The sequence below is a fragment of the Perca flavescens genome, chromosome 11 (genome assembly GCF_004354835.1).
Source record: "Perca flavescens isolate YP-PL-M2 chromosome 11, PFLA_1.0, whole genome shotgun sequence".
NCBI lineage: Eukaryota > Metazoa > Chordata > Actinopteri > Perciformes > Percidae > Perca > Perca flavescens.
In genome coordinates, this window is record NC_041341.1 from 14,412,082 (window position 1) to 14,435,785 (window position 23,704).

Below are 23,704 nucleotides of genomic sequence, written 5' to 3' on the forward strand. Positions count from 1 at the left end.
CAAACAGCTAACCATCAATTTTACAGGTTGAAATGACAACAGTTTCTGGTAAATGTTAGCAGCTGTAGCTATAGTTTATCAATGTTAATCCTGGGGTTGACATTACCTCTGTAACTGGGTAACTAAGGTTCGGGAGCTGGGCCATGCCTCAACCACACCTCTAATCACCTGTCAAGCCTACATATACCTCCGCCTGCCACGATTGCTCGACCCTCCCTCACTTTCCCTTCCCTTCATCCATTCACTGTTCCCCCTTATCCCTCCCTCCATTCATCCCTACACTGATCCACTCATCATCTCCTCCCTCATCCCTTCATCCCTTCATCCCCTCATCCCTCCTACCCTCATCCCTTCCTATTCAAACCGGAGCACACTTCTCTCATTTCTCATCTAGCTACCGTCTGGGGGTGTCCGTAATACGCTAGGGTGAAAACTCTTCCGAGACGGAACCCCCACACATAGCCTCCTCCACCCAGTCTTCTGTTCATCCTCCCAGACCAGCCTATCAGACGACATATCCTTCTTCCATCATCCCCCTTCCCGTCTTCATCCATTCATTCATCTTCTAACGTCTAAACATCATTAATGAAACCTTTAAATGACATGTCGTTGTGGCGTGGTCCTTGCTAGTAAAACTCCAGTTGCCGTTTGAATGTCTCCGTGCTGACTCTTAAAAACAGACGACCCTACAAACTCTAGATAAAGGCTAGCGTCTCTTACGCTCCATGCTAACTGCTTTGGAATGCACAAAGCTGGACAACTGTATGTTGTAACTGTATGATAAGATAAGCAACTTCTGAAATGTCTGGTTCTTTAACAAAAAGTCTAAGGTAAAGACTGTATGGATGAAAACGTAAGGTGAGAAATTAACTATGACTCCCAGAGCTTAGAAGTCTAAATTCAATCACTTTGGGATTCTGGGTCAACGTTGGAAGAATAATCAGCTATGGTGCTGTTTCGTACCCCCATCAATCCATTTTCCAATCCTTCCTCTCGACTCACTATTTAAACACACTCGTCTCTCACTCCAGCAGGCCCTGACAGCAGAATTTGCTTTTTTGCTCAGAGGTGAGTTGCAAGATACACAAATAACACAGAGGTGCATTTATGGTATTTGTATAATCCATGAAGTGAAAATTACGAGCTATTTAGATGAAAGGCAATTAGACAATTACAGCTAATGAGGCCAATCCTTTTCTTTCACCCCAAAGAGTCCACAGACTAATCATCAAATTAAGAATGCGTCTTTTCTCCCTCTGACCCCACGTTGTTGTAAAGGGAGGGCGCTTTGGGAAAGGTAAACATTGGTCTACTCTGTGGAGGCTGAGGCTGGAGAACAGGCAGGCAGCATTTAGAAAGTGATGGGTGTATTAATCACTGCTTAAGTTAAGACAGCTTTATGGTCTGCATGGCAGGCACCCACCCACACACACACACACACACACACACACACACATAGGAGCCTATACAGACACTCTGCTGCTCGGTCCGTTATACATCATATAGGACTGTACCAAGAGGGAAACCAGCCAAACAGGAAACGTGGTTGTGCCCACAGGAAGTGGACATGCTCGGACAACTTGCAGACCCTGCTGGTGAAACTTCCTACTCTGTTTAAAGATCTCAAAGAAAATTCACCTGACACAGGTCAGGTGAATTATATATGGATGCTTATAGTAAATCCTAAAGTTAAATAATGCTCAGACCTGACGTCAGATGCAGTAGCCATTACAAACAACACAATGTGTTAAGAGCTAACTGTGTCAGAGTCCTTGACTCAGGATTCCTCTGCTCTCCTATGCAAAAAAACTCACTGATGCTCACTCTGGATAATCAAACAACAGCGTCTGTTTTCTCTCTTAGTACTTGGAAAGCTGATCAGGCTCAATGGGAGCGCAGGGAAAATGTTTCCCAGTGTCCCCCTTAACATGTCTGTTGCCAAGTGGTCCAGCTCCTTATGGTACAGAAGGTTTAGCTCCAAAACAGCTCTCCAAAATTTTTCATGGTCTGTTAATATCATCCCTCAATTAACTTTAACTTAACTCAGACCATACCATCCCCCCCTGCCCCCTCCCCCACACACACACACTCTCCTCCATCTGGTTTGCTGGCTTGAACTACAGCTGCACCTACTGGCAACAGAGAGACACATTAATGCTGCTCCATATATATGCTATTCACCTACTGTATGATATTCAACCCAAGATGACTACGCAAGAAAGCCGCGAGTGTTAAAGCCATACAGTGCTATGGAAAGCATGTCTACTGTTTGAATTTGAAAGTAACTCTCCCTTGTGTATATCAACCATTAACCAACAGCCATAAAACTCCAAATAAAATCGCACCTTTTGACACTGAAAGTTGGAAGTGTCACACAGCTATCATGTTTCTTCCAGCGCAGCTAACAGGCGTCAACTTAACTGCTGCTTTTCCTTCATTTCCCCACTGTGCTTTCTTCATCAAACATAAAGCCATGTCTTCCTCTGCCACCCATTTTACACGTTGAAACAGTGTGAAGGTCAGGGTTCAAAGGTTAAAGAGAAGTTCTTTTCACACTCCCACGCCTGCCCTCGCTTCACAGAGCAGCACTACAGGTGCAAGGTGTCTCTGAAACAACTTAACGGCCTTCTGCCTCCAAGGAAAGACCTTTGCGAGGAAAAAAATACACCCTTAATTGTTCCCTGCTTTGTGCCAATGACCGGCCAAAACACTCCTTGTTATTTCATCTTTGCACCGTATTTTTTCAGTCATAACGGCTGACAGAGGGGTTGGTGGGAGTTGACAGTAACTCCTCCTGTCACCTGCTTTCATATGGCAGGGGTGTTGGTGTATGGTGAGAGACTCCAGCTGACACCCCTGACATGGCTGGACTTAATGAGGACTGATGGGAGCCTGTCAGTGGGGTGACACATTAAGCAGCTTTGTCATAGATCAGCCGTCGAGTTTTATGCAAAACCAGGCCTTGCGTTTACTCAGAGACGACCTTCCAAAGTTCACAAGAAGTCCTGCAGATGCAGAGCTAGGTCGAGTTAAATTCATCAACTTTCAGATGCAGAGATTGTTGAGTTGTACACACACAGGCATACATGTATGCATGCAAAGTTACAAACACACAGTGCCACCCCTCCCCATCTCTCTCTCTCTCTCTCTCTCTCTCTCTCTCTCTCTCTCTCACACACACACACACACACACACACACACACACACACACACACACACACACACACACACACACACACACACACACACACACACAAAAACTTCCTCTCACCCAAGAAAGTTCAACTACAGGGTAAAGCATATGATTTTAAAGTACTGAGTAGTCATTACAGTTTGAACTCAGAAAAGCCAGCACTGCTTTACATATCTCTCTTGTGAATACAAATACTTAAAAACACCGAATGCAAAGTGAGTTTGTTAAGGTAAACAGAAAAGCGATTTGGTTTGCATGAGTAAAAGCTTTGAGTAAAAGCTCTGTGGCCTTGCTAAGGCTGTGGGAGTTGGGATGATGAAAAATCCTTCTCTGGCATAATATAAAACAGAAAGAGGATGGATAAGGATGACTTTTGTCTCTGTGGATTTTATATATATATTTACTTTCAAAAAATAAACAAAACTAAAGTATTACACATTCAACTACTGTCTCTGTCAAGGTAACATAACAAATACAATGTGTCTCATAAATATAATTATTTGACACAGCAACTTAAATCTTAGATTTCACTGAAATATGTGTATATTTCAGTGGCAATATATTCAGGGACTACATCAAATACATCTACAAACAAATTTGGAAATCAAATGTTGATTTGTCAAATACTAAAGTAACTATTTACTTGACATATTTAGAGCATATTTGTAGCTCCTCATCAAATGCAGATGTTAACTTTTTAAGCACAGGCCTTCTCAGTTTCATGGTATTCCCTTAACGTCATAATTCTTAAGAATCACTCCATTTAAACTGGAAATGTGGGGGCTCCATGCTGGAACTCTCCAAAATAGTCATATATCCCCGTCAAGACTAACATGAAGTTATTTGCTCATTTGTCTGACTTGTTAGAATAATTTGTGTGAATGTGCTTTTATACCTCCCCAGTGGTCCATAAATTACAAACAGCTCTTTGTGGCCCACCAACATACTTTGTTTCCTTTTGTTTATCCCATTTTAGTCACTCAAATCTTGATTCATAGTTAGAAAAATCCTGCTTGCAGAATTTGTCATGTAGTCAGTTTGAATATATTTTGTGCAGTACATTTCCTTTGAAACTGATTAGTCAAAGCTACCACCAGTCGCATTTGAAATCTGATGACTTTGGTGGTGACTTGAGTCCAACGATAGTGTTTCCCATCAGCTGTCCCACAGACGGGTCTAACCCTCTTCAACTCATGCAGACTGCAAAGACAAAACAAATCAACTATGCAAAGGAAACATCTGCCCTATGTTATTATATTTATATATTATATATGTATTTATATATGTATTTATAGTATATATTTATTAAATTATTATATCATCTGCCTACTGTGCCCTACACCAATATTTATAAAAAAAAAAAATTAAACTCAGCACCTGATTAGTGTGAATGGCTTCTGCTGGGTGAGCAAGAAATAATTTACAGTATGACCATGTTAGGTACATGCTCACTAACCCAACCCGGAGGATTTGTTTGCCTAAATAAAACCAAGAACTGTGTCACATAGGTGCACTTTTAAACATGAATTCACGAAAAACATTGATCTATTGAAATATTTATGACAATGATATACCTCACTTTTTTCAGGACTAAAGAATTGACTTAGAGCCAAAATCAGCAGTTTTCACTAATTAAGCAATTATAATCATATTGTTTTATTGTAACGTCCTGTCAATATTTAACAAGCTGAATACATTCATTAAGCATTTTTGCTAACAGGCTTACACTGAAAGACAGCTAACCAGCAATGCAGAAGAATGAGAAGTTCCTGTGGAGAAAATGTTTTTCAGTTCTTTCATGCAGATTATTGTAGAATTATAGAAGCTTCAACTACAATTTACTCGCCTGGCTTTTACACTGCACAGCACTTGCAGATGTGTGCTTGAATTGATTTTTCATCTAAGGTAGTTAGTCAGTCCTCTTCTTGGTTTGGTTCAAGCGCCTTCCTTGTGCCATAAATCCGTCTGCACAGTTTGCAGGAAATTAAATTGGTGACATTTTTGTGCAGCTGTCATAGTCTAATGCAATAAATATGTATTTGCGTATTAGGCCTAAGAATGCAACACATGGGTGCTTAAATCATACATCTGGTAATGAGGACGAACTAAAAATATGTTAACTTACTTATAGTTTAAATTATTAAATTATTAAAGTATACAACAATACATTACATTGTAAAACTGTAATGCTTCATATAATACATTAAAGGATTTTGCTGCGGATAAAAGTGTGACATCAGCTGTAGGACCGCATTTAAATGCTAAAACTTTACAGAATTAAATTTACAGATCTAGCATGACATCTAACATTTAAGAAAGATTATTTGGCAACATATTCTGCTTTACTTCACTTGCACTTTGCAATCTGGCAAAGATAATAATACTTTGTCCTCACTAATGCCACGATGATTCAAGCCTGTGTTTGGTATTTAGACAAGAAACAGACAGGACGTTTTTCGTCTCCCAAGCAGACAAATTTAAATTGATCATCTTTCTGAGCCCATGCATTTATGTGTCGTTGTGTGTGTGAGATACAAAGAGAGAGAGAGCTATTTCACTAGCAGCATGAGTGGGAAAACAATTGTTCCTGACTGATTTTCCCCTAACCCCATAATGAAGCCCATGTGTATGACTGGCCTTTCAACAAGCTGCAAATCTGTGCCCGGCCCACTCTCCACTTGATTAAAGCAACAGCCACTCACCTGCTCCTCATTAGCCTGGACCAAGAACAGACCCAGCCAAATAAGTTAGCACCTGTATGTTCCAATTCCGCATGCCTTCTACATGTATGTAATATTTGTGTGCATTAAGCTGACAGCGTTATAAATGATGGGATGGATTTAGTCGTGGTGATGCTGCTGCTGTGTCGTGAGAGAGATCAAGGGAGATGGATGTGTGGAAGCAAAAGGGCCATGGGTGGAGAAATAGCAGGGACATGTTCTGTGTTTTGGGTCTGTGGAGATAGATGAGGTACTGGGCTTGGAAACACTCATTAGCCATAATCAGGGTCCCTAAAGGAGAGCAGATGGTGGCAAGGAGGACAGAAAGTAAGAATTGCTTCACTGTAGATATAAATGTACATGCATGAATGAAAAAACACAAAATGACCCAAAGATAAAGAATTTAGTCTTAACAATAGTAGTGTCTGTGTGTGTGTATGTGTCTGTATGTGTGTGTGTGTGTGTGTGTGTGTGTGTGTGTGTGTGTGTGTGTGTGTGTGTGTGTGTGTGTGTGTGTCTAAACAAAACGCAGTTTTTATCCAAGGTGGATATATGAAGTGCTAAATGTGCTCAGACATGCTGGTCATTACAGAACAACCCTAAAGGGCATTGTGTGGGATGGGATCATCAGAGCGCTGTTGTTTCTGTCTGGTTCCTGCTAACCAGTGACTCCTCTGACCTCTGCCTGCTCTGAATGGAAGCATATTAACACTCCAGGCTCTCGGCAACATTTAACCAATTTGGTAAATTATCTGTGAGGCCACTTTTATAGGGCTTTCTTATTATTCAGAAGGAGGGGGAGTGAAGAGAGAGAGAGAAAGAGAGAGAGAGAGAGAGAGAGAGAGAGAGAGAGAGAGAGAGAGAGAGAGAGAGAGAGAGACTTGATGAAGGCATATGGGCATGAAGAGCCTGCTCCCATTTACATACATTACATTACCAGAGCTTTGCCTTTCCCAGAGTCCCAGAGAGGAAGCACCTGTTAGCCTCTCACAATCGTCCCCCTCTACCCCTCTCTTGCTGTTCTTTCATCCCTCCATCACTGTAGTATCTCAGCTTCGACCCCCTAGAATCACCCCACAAGCAGGTGTTCTCAGTCAAACAGCCGATTCCCCTCACAGCCAGCAGAGAGGGAGAAACCCAAAGAGAGGGAACTGACCAGGGGGCCAAACTGGGCCCATGCATGGGACAGGGGAAGGACTTAAAGCCCCTCCAGCGGGGTAACGCTGAGCCCTGCCTGGTCCAGGTGTTTGATACTTTCACTTCTTATTTACCACGTGTGGACATACAGTTGTTCCTCGGGCCTTGACTCAAAACAAATTGCTGGAGCGGAGGGTTTGTAAAAGAGATGTCTGTTCTGTCGGCGGAGGGGTTAAAGTTAATTTGTTCGGGCATGTGTACTCTGGGCGAGGAGCAGAGAACATCTGCATTCAGTGGCATGGCCCCATTTGTTGCAATTTTGGGTCTCATTTCCATTTGCAAGAGAGATAACTGCTCGCATATGGAAGCAATAGATAGAAGAGGTCAATGCAATTTCTTTGACTGGGGGGACAAGGCAGGGGGGAAAAAAACCTTATGCAGTAATCTCAGTTGGCAGAGGAAGAAACAAAAATCTGGGTTTTGGGTTTAGGAATTCCTTTCAGTGCAGTGATTCCTTGATTCCTTTACCAGCCAATAACAATCCCACACCCCTTCCAAACCCACTCCAATCACTCCTATTATCGCTGATTAGATCTGGTGACGTGTTCAAGCTCTCCCTGGGAGTAGCTTTTACGAATGGCATACTCATAATAAATTAGAAAATGATACAGTAGTCATCATGTTAGACAAAAACAGTGTGGTTTATTGTTTTCATCATTTAGATATAGGAGGAGTCTGAACGTTGCAGACACTAGATTTAGTGTCATTTCCAATTATTAAAATGTGTTGGTGTAGATTTTTTAGAACATTACTTCACATATTTTAAGATTACGCAAGAATTTAAAATGAAGAACTCCTTTCTCTACCTCCAATAAACAACAAAATGTGTTGTTTGGCAATGCCCTCTTGTCTGCGTTACTGTATATGGATTAAACATGCAAGTTGAATAACATATCAAATGCAGCTACAGCATGATAAAATCTCTTAGTAGGCATCTGAAGACTCGCTGTTATTCACCAGAGCCGCCCTGAAAACCTGACTAACTAATGGAAAACTCCGGGCACAAACTCCAGACATCATTATGTTGCAGACGATAACTTCACAACATGACGCACACTAATCAAAACAAGGGACAATCTAATTTCCATATGCTGTCTATGGATGATACCAATCTTCTCTTTAATACTAGTCAGTCTAAACTCAATACACTCAATCCACGCCGCTCTGAAAATCCCCTAATAAGGCAAGTTAAACCCCAAGCTTGCAACTGGTATGAAGCCACCAGAGAGCAATTACACTTTGGCTTGATAGTTAGCAAAGGACCAGAGGAATGTCTTTTTTTTTCCCTATAATGCCAGGACTTTGGAGACTAATCTAATTGAGTGTCTTTTTTTGTGTGTGATTATATATGATTAGAAAGTGTTAGTGGAAAATCTGGAGGAGATATCTGGAAATAGGAAGTGTTTGATGCAGATCAGTGTCGCACTGCTCTCCCCTATTAATTATGTCCGGAACGTCTAATGGCTGCCTCTGCTTGGGAGGGATTGCCTCTCACAAAGACAAAAGCCCCCGAACTTTATAAGCGTTCTTTGAACTGAAATGTTTTTTTGGAGAACTGAGTAATTCCTGGGTGTAAATTCTGAGCTGCATGTTGGGTTCAGACAAACTGATTTATGTCAAAGAATGAAAGAAATTGTAAGAAAGACAAAGAAAATGCGTTTCTTGGCAACTGCCTTGTTTTCCATCAGTGTTCCATTAAATATTATCGTTGGATTCTTTCTTTCAACATCTGCTCTGGGTGTGCAGTGCGTCTGTGCCCCTACAAGTGACTCAGCCTTCCGTCTCCTTACCGGTGCCCCCTGAAGCCCTCATTTCCTGTTAGGAGTCTGCGGAATTGGATGAAGGACACGGCTAGGGGCCTTTAGGGGCCCGGATTAGGGCCTGCTAGAGCACAGAGAGCCAGTCTGGACACTTCTCCATCCATCAAAAATCAAACTGACTCAAGGACCCATTCAATCCCAACTGCAGAGAGGAATAATGTCCCTGCAGCCAAAGCAGGTGCTTTTTATTTTTCTTCCAGAACATGGGCGCTGAAGTTAAGACAAGGGCATAGTTATGGTAATGGTTTCAGCTGTAAGAACATTTTCACCACAAACAGTGGAACAATGGCACTCCTCCACCGTGTTCTGGGAGTGTGGGTTAGTTTGAACCTCGGGGCAGGACTGTGCCCAAGAGCTGACAGAGAGACGACTGTGTGTGTTGAGAGCGAGCTCATTAAGAGGACCCGTGTGTGTTTAACAGATACCAAGGGCTCTCTTTCTTCCAATAACAACTCATTAATGAAGGTTTGTGTGTGTAAGGGAATTAGAGCGGCTGTAGTCATGAATCATGAGACACATCAGTCTTGTGTTATTGATCAGATCCCAAACACCAGACTGACAGAGATAAACACAGCAGCAATGTGAGAAGCAGGAAGAACAACAGCTGTTTATATATGTCCATTTATCCAGATTCTTTCATGAATGACTATTGAATGGCTATTATGCTTGACATTCTCCCCAGTAACCAGATTATCCTGAGTAGCTATATAATGCAATTAGTAATACCTTTTGAATTATCTTATTAATACTCATGTGATGGTGTCACTTAACATGTTTTAAGCCATTTATGTCAAAAAGCATACATTATTTTACTGCCAAGCCACTATTTGTCAAAACATACCATGAGTGTTTAAAAGAGTAAGGCTGGCGATATTCTATTGTTTTATGTTTAACAAATTCCACCAAAAGACGAAAACTAACAATGTGTAAGTCCAATTTCCAAAACTTTCCAACTGCACTACCCTGTCTGTGGCTCTGAGGCCCAAGTCCATTTGTTACTAAAGACGTATATCTTTAAAAATGGATCACATATTTGCATTTATATATATATATATATATATATATATGGGAAGGGAAGAAGAAGACAAAGCTCGTAAATGTGAATGTGGATGTAACCAAGGCTGATTAAAAGATACTTTAAACAATTGGCTTTGTAAATGTTTTTTATAAGGAAGGAGCTGCATTCAACACATTTGTTAGACCTCAAGGATGCATACAATGCGTTTAGTTTGTTTAGATCAAAACTCCACATTGCACCTTTAAATGTGTATGTGTTCAGATTTAATTTTCTCAAAAAGGCTGATTTTAGTACATAATTGAACATAATTAAAATTACAGCAGTAATGTTAAGTATACAAAAAGTTATTGGAATTATTATACAAGGAAAAATCTATCCTAATACAGCACTGGCTGTCCTGAGCGCCATCCATGTAATTAAAGTGCTCTTTATGCTTTTTGGCTTTTTCCCTTTCCTTTATTGTGTTATATATCCTTTTTGTGCACGTTATAGGTTTACAAAGTTAAAAAGCCCAAAGTCCACCCCAAAGGGACTTACCATCTCTAACAGAAAACACTGTTCACAAACTGTTCCAAACTGCTCTGTTGTAGTCCAGCCTTTACTTCTGTGATGAACGTGCGTCACTCTGTAACACACGTTATAATGCTCGCCTAGCTGCTAGCGTAGCACGCCCTCACACTCTGCTTTTGACTGGGTAGTAGTCCTTACCTAGCTACTGCGCATCGGTGGTGTTTTAAGCCCCCAACGTCTCCTTCCAGGCAGCGCAGCGACCGTTGACTTCAAGGCACCTAACCCTAACCCTAACCTTAACCCAAACCTAACCATAACCATAACCACTGCCTAATCGACTTCAAGGCAGCGCTATGACCGTTGACTTCAAGGCACCTAACCATAACCATAACCATAACCTTAACCTTAACCGTAACCGTAACTGTAACCCTAACCCTAACCCTAACCATTGCCTAATCCTAGTTCCAGGCAGCGCTGCCTGGAAGGAGACTTGGGGGCTTAAAACACCGATAATTGTAGTCCTTACCTAGCTACTGCGCATGTGCGACTCCCAACAAAGATGGAATAGAATTGTGATGCCTCACTCTGTAGCTAAAACAGAGAGCTCAACACACATGATGAAAAGAGGAGCTGCAGTAATGTGCAGTACAACAAAAAATATAGTGTTTTTTGAAAATTAAACCATGTAAACCTATTCTGATATAACCTCTAAATACAATTATGAACCTGAAAATAAGCATAATAGGAGTGCTTTAACATTGACCTAAAGTGTATTCGTATAAGATAAATCTGCACACATCTAATTGCCTCATCCCATGTTATACTTTCAGTTGGCACAAACAAATGCATGCACTGCCACAACAACAAAGTATACCGATTCAGAATTTGTGAGTGGGGGGTAGAGGGTATCAGATGGATAAACTGGAGCGCAAACATATTAACGGGGAGGAAGAGAGAGAAAGAGAAGGAGTTGAGAGTAATCAGTTATCACTGCTGTGATTTATGTTTTTCACGTTAAACATGTTATGTGTACAAAGATAACACCCCAGCTTATTGAAAAATACCTGCTTGCTTAAAAATAAAGAAGTGTTCCATCTTTCCCTCTTGAAAGATTCTGGTCTGCTGTAGGGAAGGAAACGCAATTATAGAACAATAATAACATCTAAATGTAAAAAAAAAAAAGAGGAGAAATGTGTGTTGCTGTGTGGGGGAGGGGGTGGTTAATGCGCACTCAGCTTGGTTTTCCCGACTGTGAGATTTACATTTGGTGCCCAGTCGATTCCAGAGTTGTCCAACTCATCTTGGCCCGTGCAGCTTCCTGTGTGTTATTACTGATCAAAAAGGTTCATAGTTTTTTATGAGGTTCTTTACAGAACCTTGGACAAAGGGAAAAACTAGTTTAACGGCTCGCTAACTCAAGGCACGGCACCCCACAAGATTCCATTGCTTCTCTGAGAATGTCTGGAAATGGGAAACACATGTGCTTTGATGGCATTTATTCTTTTTATTATTAGTTTGTTTTGAATTAGGCTTGTGATTGCAGGATCCTGGGAGGCTTTCACTATCCATTAAATGTTCACAGAATACACCACATTTTGGATAGGTGCCTTTGCACACCTTAAAAGGCTAGCTGTTAATATTAATTATCATACTGAAGTAATGTGATACTATATTGATCCTTGCTGGGAAATTCTCCTTTTCCCCAGACATTTTACAGGGAGGTCAGGGGTCCCGAGCAGTGTGATCAGACTCAGTATGATAAACAGAAACTGAAATAAACTGAATTGTAGTAGCACCTAAAGCAGCTTTACGTTGTTTACCCATTTCTTGTTCCCTGAAAAAGGCCTTTTTGTAAAATACTGAAATGTACATTATTTTTCAGTTTTGGGTAACCTTACTTTTTTTTTAATCTCAGGCACTTCACCACTTACCTTTGTACCATTTCAAGCTATTCATTGGACTTGAACTGCTAAAATGTCAATAAAAAACAAACATAATTGGGGTGTTCTAAAACTTTTGACCAGTAGTGATATATATAAACTGTATCATATATTTATATATTTTACCTAAATCCAGTGAATAGACAACCCTCTAACTGCTGAACCACAGCCAGTGTCTCATTAAGTGTCTCACGGAAATACTAACTTGTGACTGGCTGTGTGGTGTGATGCCTTCAGTGATAAGGATGGGTCATAAAAATAAGAGCAACTTTTGTTTTAAGTGCCTTAGTAATCTTTTAAAGACTCTTATTAAGAGATTACTATTATGTTATGTGATTTTAGTGTACTTAGATACAAGTTAAGTGCCCATTTCTGGTGTAGATATATGCTAAAGATGAGCGGGAACACAGGCAATTTCTTTTAAGACCCCTTGCCACCTAAAACTGGCCTACTACATAAGCCAACAATACCATCTATCCATTCATTTTCTGCACCATTGATTCTGCTCAGGGTCTTAAGGCAAAACTCAGGTAAGTCCTGTAATTTATTAAAATTGACACAAATCATGACTCAGATGGTGAGAGCTCCTTCAGCTGGATTTTATGAAAACAAAGCCTCCTGGCAAATTGCGGCAAAGTTGCATCTCATATGCCAGTCCCTGCACAATAGCAGGTAGCCATTTAAAGTGACAGCATGGTCACAAATAATAAGCCAATGGTGATTGGGCCTCTTCGGCTTGGATTTATTTTAATTCACTAATCCTGTAATGGTGGAGCCATGGCCGTGGGGCTCCTTACTAAAGGATTGACAGCGCCGAGCCATGGCTAGCCTGTCTCATTGCTTCAACAGAAAACTCACAGAGCCACTAAGCGGTATTTGACTCCTTAAGCTCCTAGAGGACTAAGGTTAGGGGCTGAGGGGGTGCAGGAATAGAGAAAGGATGCAGGGCTGGTGCTTGGTGTGCTGTTGGTAGTGGTGGTGTTGAGGTCGGGAGGAGGGAGGAGTGGTGTGCTAGGGACCTAACAGACGAAACATTCACCCCAAAACTGCATCGTTTGGACTAATGGGGAAATTATTTATGAACTATTTGCAGTGCACCTGAAAATACCTCCACTGAAATTATGTTTGGCAACCTGAACTGCTTTGAAGTCAATGGAGTGGCAATAAAAATTAGGCCTTCATTAGAGAGCCGGGCCTTTCAAACTGAATTGGCCTAGTCTCGGCGGGTCAGGGGCATTTAGGCAGCGATCCGCTTCCTTTAGCTCTGGCAGCCACAGACACATGGAAGCAATTTGCCTGATTCTCTGCTGTTTTTATGATTTTCCTCTTTAATTTTTTTCTCTCACCACACGGCGCTCCTTTTATGTTGCATTTAGGAAATTAACACTAACCGACAAATTACTTAGTAAATAAAAAGGGTAGAGCTTTAGAATGTTGAAACCAGGAGTAGCCCAAGGGCCAGTGTTCTCCCAGCAACAAAGAAATCCTTGATAACTGTTTAGATATGTCATCCCACAGTCTGGCTTTATTTTATCAAGTGTATATAATTTTTCTATTGAAATAAATGTGAGGCATTCATCTCCCTTATGTGCAGTACTTGTGCTGCATGTCCACTCAGAAAATAGTGCACTTAAGTAAGAAAAAAATCACTTGATTGATTTGGGGGTCATTTGCAAACTGCTTTACGCTTTGGTCAAGCACAAACCTCATTCACAAAAAAATTGAGGCAGCCAACTAAAGTGAAACTGTGTGATCTTCAGATAACCAGATGCACCAAAGTCCAGGGGATTGTAATCTTCAGAGATGTAAGCTAATTACTTAATCACTTGCATTCGTAAATCTTATTATTGTAAAAGAAATTGCTGGAGTGATTAAATTACTGATATTTATCTCCTAATAGCGCTGATTAGGAGGTGATGCTAATCTGTCATTCTGAAAGGCTGATATTAACGGCATCAATCTAAGAAAACAATAAACACTTAATGTGAAAAAGATGTTTTGTGCACTTGGGGACCAGATGGCCTGCTTTAGTCTGGAATGTGCAATATTCTGGCCTGCTTGGCTACACCTAATGATGGGAACCACAAACTGTTGACTTATTTAATTGAGTTGTTTTGCCCCATTAACCTGTTGTCGGACACAGTGGACACGCGAGGTGGGAACGAGAATGTTTTTACTTTATACCAAAATGGAAATAGTTTTCTCCTCTGTGCAGTTGTTTGATTGTTATGCTGTACTTGTAATAATCAGTCAAAGATCTAGTTAGTTATGTCATATTAAAAATATCTTACAAAAAGAAAACTTTGTGGTTTACCATCACCTTTTCTACTGTATGTGCAGTAAATACACTAACACCTTAAATAGTGTTGTGGTGACCTCAGTTGAACAGTATTAACACTTTTCTAAAACACACTAGATTTTTATCCTCGCCCTGATTTTGGTATATTTTGTGCACCTTTTCTAAACGCTTTGAAAAATCCCAAACTGTGGTAGTGTGTGAAGCTATACTCCAGTGCTTGCTCTAATGCTACAGAAGTAGCCATAAATTATGCATCAGGAATATGTATATGTATTGACTTTAATAAGAGCTATTTCCTACATACCAGCTTTTGTACCCGCTGAAGAATCACTGGGGTGCTTCCTACCACTAGACACACATGCTTGTTCTCTCACTCACACGCTCCTCTACTGAATTTCAGCTGGGGGAAATGAAACAAAAAAGAGCATAATTAAAATAATAATAGAGTCTTCTCTTGTTTGGGAGTTTAGATATTTTTTCACAGTTGCATTTGGCAACGTTGGAGGAATTTGCAGGAACTGTCGAGGAGTGTTTGTGTAAATAAGTAAACTCTGCTTTGTTAGATTGTGATACCTAATCAAGTCAGCACTGACAGGAGTTCTCTCGCTCCACCTTTAACTCTTTTTTTCTTCTTTTTCTCTTACTTGTATCTCTGACGTGACACTCCGTCGAGTGTTAGTGCTGAATACTTAATGACAAAGAAAAACAACAATGCCACTCATTTAAAACAGTGAAACAACAAGCTCGGGGCCCCGCAATGCACACCGCAACGTATTCACAAACAAATGTTACCTTGTTTTACTCATCCACATTCCCCTGTCTTCCACCTCCTTGTCCCCCTGTCCTGACCCCGAATGAGGTTTACTGTGCTGTGCATGTCATTTGTCCACTTCTCCTTCCTGTTTTCTGCTAGTTGGCCTCTAGTGTTTTGTGTCTATGAATGCTAACATATCTTACCTTGCCCTGGGCGAGAAAGAAAGAGAGTATACCTGGTATTTGGCCATTCTGCTCCGGTACTCTCTCTGGAAACCTCAGACAATAACATTCATTGACTCTCATAAACACATACACGCTCACACGCACACGCACACACACACACACACACACACACACACACACACACACACACAATCACACACACACACACACACACACACACAAACACACACACACTGACAGTCAGGCTGAGGTCTCACTGGCACTGGTTGTCAAAACCAAATAACTGCTTGTCCTTTCCATGTGTGCGCTGGCCATGTGGTGCCCTTCTTGGTGAGAAGGAGTCTAAAATGGCTGTTGACACAAGAAGACAGCACACTCACTGCTCCGACTCGGACTCCCAGTCCCTCATGCCATTATAACACAATACACTGCACAATCAACATTCCACATAGTAGCGGCAGAAAAAAAAGAAGGGGGTCAATCAACGGCCTGAACTGTGAAAACCACAAAGAAGATGTCATCAAACAAAAATCCTTAGGTACACATGCTGAAAGATGGATGCTAAACAGAGGGGGCAGGGCACTATTAAGATGACATCAGGGACAACCTCTCAACAGCTGCATGGGAGTGCCGTCTGTTACAGAGGACAGAAAATGGAGGGCAATACAAGGGAACACTGATAGACTAACAGCAACAAGGGGAGGGGAGTCATCACCAGTCTAAGCATGTGCTGATTGAGCCTGGCTCTTTTTAACCAACAGGCCTTTGGAGACCTGGTAGTTGGCAGCGGGGTCACAAGAGTACCAGCAGAGACACAGAGCTTCAAAAAGCTCTCTGTGCTTTATCGAGCAACTGCGTGTTACGTGGAATGCGTCGCACTGAGACTCACTTAGTCGTGGTGGGACCTGTTCTGATTGAGGTAACAGCTGGGATATGACATCAGCCAGAGTGTTGGCCATGTTTTCACTCACTGGAGCAATTCGGCTCTAAAAGGTTCCATCAGTACCACTCCGGCGAGTTGCAGAGAGTTGCTTTTCATCTCTTTGGCTGTGCAATCCGCCAGCTGGTCGGAGTGCCCCTTGGTAAGAAGGACGGAGACGCCAGAGTGCTGTACTCATAAGTGTCTCATTGTCTTTAGACACAGAAATGCACAAGTGAGATGTGAGCACTTGCGTACATTAAACTGGCTTATGAGCCTATCCAGGAGATAATGTATTGTTTTTTATGTGTGTTTTGTTCTTTTTTGTAATATGGACAATTTTTTTACGTGTCTGATATAAAGCAAATAATAATAAACAATACACACACACACACACACACACACACACACACACACACACACACACACACAGAGATATTAATGTAAGGCAAATTTAACCAGGAGATCATTTTTTCCATGTATGTCTACTCTTAAGACCAAATGGCACCTATCTCTCTATGACAAAAATGGGTTTCATGTGTGGGAGATGTTTTGCCAACATTTCCCAAACTTTGGTTTGACCTCTGCACAGGTACTTTTGAATGAATTTTCATGAGTGGTGCTGAGCTGTGCCTCGCTTTGGATTCAGCCTCCAGTCACAGTTTCCAACAGGGGCCTCTTAAAAATACTAAACTCAGCCTCCTCAGAGTACACACTGTGATTTAGCACTTGAATATTTCTAACATAAAAATCTCTTTTCACCCTGTCTTCTGTCCAAGTATCTTTCCACTGTGACACCGAGGGACCAATTGAGACAGAAATCTATTTGCACTGCTCTGTTGTGTGTATAAGTCTATGTTGAACAGAAAGCGCACATCGCCTGAAGTGAGTAAATCACCAGGGTGGAATAAAAGAATGGTGGAAAAAAAATAACAGGCAAAATGCAGCTACAAAGCAGCTTATCACATTTAGCTATGTGCTTATTAGGCCTCGTGCCTCGGTGCCGGCTGCTGAGAGATTCAAGTTGAGCTATTTGAACTGGTTCAGACTGATGGTGAGTCGGGGGTATTCTGATGAAATGCAGTGACATAGTCACACTCACAGGGAGGCCTGCTATTTGGGCTACTCTGGGGGAAAACTAAACACCCTTAGGAAGATGCACATTTTAATACATATTTGTGTAGAAGCACTGTGAGTGAGTGATTTGTCTGAAAACTTACAGGAGCTGTTAGCAGACTAGATTGACTATCATTCACATCAATTTGGCTATTAATGACTTGCAAGGTTAGTGTTAGAAAAACATTAGAAAAGCATTTTACTGTTCTTTCTCATCTGGATAATCAGACTGAATCGCCATTTTGTTTTTCATTCATTTAGCATGACATCATGTTGCTAGGAGCACTTAACATGACATTTTTCACATTCATCAAAGAATCATATTGATTTAAGAGTCCATAAATCTTTAGGTTGACTTTGAACAACTTTTTTGCCTTTTTCATGTTGCTTTTAATGTACTATAAAATGTACTTTTTAATGTAGGCTACTGTAAGAAGATAGCTAGCTATGTGCAAAGTAGACATTTTCTTAATACCGTCTACTAAGCACTGAGTTCTCAACCGGGGGAAACAGCGATCACTGAGCACAAAACCGACTCGAATCGCTGAACCAATCGAGATGTGGCTGGGGATTTAAGCGTCTGGAACCAGGCTTCCTCCATTCTAGCATTTTCAAACATGATTGATATTGGCCTAAGCGTGTCTACAATGTTTTAACCATGGCAGAAGAAAACATTTGTTTCTGACTGACTAGCAGATGTCTGATAAGGTACAGTAGTAAACTGGACACTGTACTGGTCAACAGTTAAACCACTGTTCTGAATACTCACACGGTTACCGCTAGATGTCACTAGCTGCTCCTTTAAATTATACCTTGTTAACACTATTTAACAGCATTTTGATCAACTGTCAGGTATATTGATCATTTTTCATATAATCTCTTTTCACTCTTCAGTCTAAATTGGTCATATATTAGTATATCTAATGTTAGTTTCATTAGTCAGTTCAGTAACTGATAGGTTAGATATCAGTAACCTACTCAACAGTTAGCCTACACCTGGCAGTTACTGGCTGGACAAATATAGAGCAACAACTAAACTCTATGTAAGCACTAATTAATTTAGTGCAAATCTGTAATTAGTCAACACTTATGTGATATCTAGGCTAGGTTTAAATCTACACACAACTGGTGCAATCAACTCCAGGGACCCAACACAGGGAAGGCTCTTAATAAGCCTGGAATTAAAAGTTTGTTTTTATGTCCAATTTTAAAATTTGATTTATTTATTTTTAAATGCTTGAGAATGGATGTATTAAAGGGGAGGTGGGGCTGGATATGTACATTACAACACTTTTCACCATGTACAATGTGTCTTGGACATCACTGATCACGCCAATTGACGCAAAACACAAGTTAATGATGTGTGTTTTCATCCCACTCTCGATCTTTTAAAATAGGCAAAGATTGACCCCAAAACATTAGTCCTTGGTAAGGGTGGCTGTCATCTTGTTCCCTAAATCAATTCACACAGTCATTAGTTTAAATAAAAAAAAAAATTACATTCTCTCTTTGACTTCCCAAAGAGTGAGTTGAAGCTGTGGGTACTGTACAGTTCTGCCCCATCAGCTTTAAATAGCAATGGCAGGTTCTCACAACATGCTACCCGTCCTCTGAAGGCTAAAGGGAATCAACAGCATTGTGACTGTCTCGGCTAACCTAAGCTTTCCTTTGTTTCCTTGCCAAAATAGGGCTCAAGGAGTAGTCGCATGTTACTCCGGTCCATTCTCACGTCATTGCCCTGTCATACAGAATAAAGTGCTTCGGTCAGAGCTGCAGTGTTGTAGAAAGGTATGAGAGAGAGAGAGAGAGAGAGAGAGAGAGAGAGAGAGAGAGAGAGAGAGAGAATGACAGAGAGAGGGAGGGAGAGAGGGAGAGAGAGAGAGAGAGAGAGAGAGAGAGAGAGAATGACAGAGAGAGCTCACCTGCATGGAGTACTTTAAGTCATACAGTAATTTACCCAGGAAGAAAAAAGGGAAATAATTACTGTTTTGTTTTTGGTCTTTAATAAAGGTTGCTGTTAACCCTCCAAACATAAACCATTCAGTCTATCTTAGCTGGAGGTCAGACATCAGTGGTTTCTCCTTAGTTAAGAGAAAGAAATTCTCAAACTCATACCCGTACCCACATACACACGTTTACACACACTTTCACACATATTTTCCCTCCGTTTCCCGTCTTTTTAAAATCTCAAAGTTACATCTCAGACAGACCTAATCTGGAGCTGAAAAATTCCTAAAATGCCCTGCTTCTTCCCCCCTTTGATCTGAGGAAAGTTTTGCAAATTCTGTGTGTTGAGAGAAGCCCTCAGCCTGCCTGCCACCCTCGCACCAACAGCCCCCTGCTTCATTAGCCGACTTTTAGCCACCGAACAACAAATAGGCCTGTCGTTTGCTTGCTGGCCTGACTCTGCCGGGCCGACTGTGCAGCGAGAAATAGTCCCTTACTAATGATTGGCTAAATAGACCTGACAGCATGTTACAGCCACAGCTGTAATTGAATACAAGCTCTAACAAGCCTTTGAACAGGAGGAAGAAATATTTCATAAGCTTGATGCAATTTGGTGGGTATGTGTAATGAGAATAATGAGAATGTGATTTCCTCACATTTTTAACTTATAATTGATGGTGTTTTTTTGTTATTCTTTTGGAAATAATAAAACTGATTGAGGGAGTGAATAATTTGAAGATTTTGATCCCTCTTCTCTTTCGATGCGACAAAATGATTTCCTTAGCATTTTGTAGCTGTTTTCAGTGTTTATAACAAGACTGATGTTTTGCTCTTCGAAATAGCCGCTGATTCGTTAAACATGGGGTGCTTGACACGCAGCTTATTATTTCATGGACACATCCAAGGCTCAATCCTCCGGATGACATCAATTGTTGGGATACATGTCCATGGGGCTTTGCTGTCCTTTCTGATGCCACTGGGAGCCTGGACTGCAGCTTGCCCTGTATAGCCAAGCTTGCATAGCTCATGTGCTTTTCAAGAATACATTCCAAGAATTCCAGCTATTTCTAAAACATGCACTAATCAAAACACGCTAAAAACAAATATTTAGATTAGCTAGCTATGCCCTTATCATAATTGTGTGGATAAATTGTGAGTAATTTAGCTATGCCATTTGCAGGGCACAGCAAATATGCTTTGCAAAAGTTGGAATGAAGTGGGGGGGAAAGTTTTCTGCACTCGCTGTGGTCAAAAATGGGACAAGAAGAAATTGGATATCAAAGGCTAACACAATATCAGAGTCCAGTAATCAGGACATCCACATTAGACAAATGTCACAGAGCAAGCAAATGAAAGGCTCAAATGATGAATTGGACCAAATTACACAGAAAAAACAATCAAATATTAAAAGAGGGCACACCACTTTTCCCCTCTGACATCAAGGGTACACAGAAAGTAATCACACAAGTGAAATGTTCATCATTGCCTCCATTTAGTGTAAGAGTAATAAAAGACATGTCAGAGCTGGGAGAAGAATCCCAGCCTGGTCCCTCATTACCCACGGGGGACAGAGAGACTTTGGGGCCTAATAAGGACAAGATTTAGGCAAATTAGGGTGTTATGATAATAGGGCTGCTGATAATAAGGCGCTTTTGCTCTTGTTTGTTTTCTTATTTTGTGGCATATTTACCCTACATCGCCACTGAGAAAAAAGGGTGGATCTGATTGGTTCTTTTCTTTGATTTTAATTCTCTGAGCAGAGCACCCTTGATGTGTGCTTTGAATTCACCAGGGATGAATCAAGATGGGGTCTGAATTTTTAAACAAGGTCCTCCTTGCAGCTTATTTTATAGGATTATCAGTGTCTTTGTGTAGGGGTTGTCTGTGGAAGTAATTACCTGTGAGAACTTAAGTTTTTTAAAGTAGGTTAATGCCAGAAAGTTTTTTTGTCAATTGGTTTGACACAGCAGGTGATGCATTTGGTGTGTGTGTGTGTGTGTGTGTGTGTGTGTGTGTGTGTGTGTGTTAATCTATGAAGGGCTTCATAAACAAAGAATACTGTTCTGCAGTGCTGGTACTACACACACTATCAACTACAAATCCCTCTTTGTCCAGTTTAAAATGCTTGGTAATGGAATTAGAGTGGATACATTTAAACATAAGTTAAGTCAGTCGACTCATGTGGAACGGATTTATTATGTGAGTCAAAAGTATGCAGAGTTCATATTTGCCATCTAGGCTCTGACCTCACCAATCCTTGCAAGCATAAACCAAGCGCAGCAAAGCAGACTCTGGAAAGCCTACAGGTAGATGCAAGAGTAGAGTTGGGTCTTATTAAATGCTATTATGACCAACAGCACCTGCAGAACCATAGGTTTGCATAAAGTGTTTCCAAATGAGTAGTACGGTAGCAGTACAGCACAGTAAAACAGTGGGAATAATATTGACAGTAAATTGACCACCAAACAGTGTATTGGATCAATTTTGCAGGCAGTAGAGAAAGAAAATTGGGCGATTCAGCAAACAGTACTACGAGTTTTCAATGCCAATGTTTTTAAATGTTTCACTTCCTACATTATCTGCTCTGAGAAATGCTCACCCAACTTTTGCCGCATTTTAAGCACAAGTGTGTGCCGGTGTCAGTCTCTGCAAAGACCCTGCCCTTCTTATTTTGCCGTTTTCGGGACGTTTCTGGGCGTCGACCTGTATAAAAACGTAATGATCAGGTGCCAGATCATAAGCACAAATCCAAGAGGAAGCAACAAAAATGGCGGAAACAGTGCCTCAAAAACAAACAGATAAAGCTCGTTCCAAAATGAGGGTGAATGTAGGGTTGGCTTTTACTGCTGGCCAGCACTTTAACCCATGTTGGGGAGAAGGGGACAACTTTGAATGTTGTGTTTACAACAAATCCAACTCATTCAACTTAATCAACTAAAAGACGTAATTAATCATGGTTATGGTTAATAAAAAGGAAAATTAATTGCAGGTCTGTGACTGAATGCAAACTACAGTTGCCTACATCAGATTTAGATGTGCTACAAACCCATCCACCATCCTGACCTCCATTCCCTTACTTTCCAGCTTGATAAGTGAAGGGCACTCTAAATTGTGAGGTGTGAAATTGTCAAATTTGGACGTAATTCGAGACCATCCCCCCTAATTTGTTAACGTTTAAGTGACAAAGCCCTCTTGTGACCATAGCAATTATAACTGTTCTTTGTCAGGAGCAAAGGAGGAAGCAATGTGACATTGTTTAAAGCTGAAAAGTAGGACTTTGACATGGGAGACAACTTTTTGCTTTGTGTTTCCTACCAAGAGTCAATGTTGGTTTATTGTAACCACGATCACGACCCTTAACCGTGTTATTATAGTAACTTTGACGACGAAGGTAAAAGTAGTTATTCTAACCTAAACCATGATCTTTCCCTAAACCAAGTTGCTTTTGGCCTAAACCAAGCCTTAACCATAGCTGTGTAAAATCTTTTTGGAAGACTTCTGATAGCTCACAAGCTTGACTCCATTTGAAATTTGCTAAGCGTATTCATTTTCCTATGGGTATAAATAATTTTTATTTGATTGTAATGGCTAAATGTTTTTTACTCTTGCACAAACCTCATGACAAAAATTATTTTTTTTGCTCTAATATTTGTTAGACCCTAAAAATAGCAATATTGTCACTTTTTTGTTCTTTTCCATCCAATACGCCCACTTCTGAATTGAGGATTGCAATGAACACGGTAGCTTTTATGGGGCGCTAGTTGAGCTTTTGCACTGCATTTCCTCAGACATGGAGTGAGACACAGAGGGAGACAGGGAGACACTGCAACCACTTTGCCATAGACAAAGGCACAAGGGAGAGAAGACAGAATTAATTTGACAGTGAATAAGTGACAGCCGTTCCCGTCCTTTAGTGTTGCGCTTTCTTCTCCTCTCCTAACCCATCCCACGTCACTATTCTCTCTAATTGCACGGTGGACATCTCTGAGCACGTTGGGGAATTTCACCCACGATCTAGCACAGATTAACAGTCCCACTATGCTTTGTTGCTGCTTTATTTGCATGATAATTAGTTGGTGGCAGTGT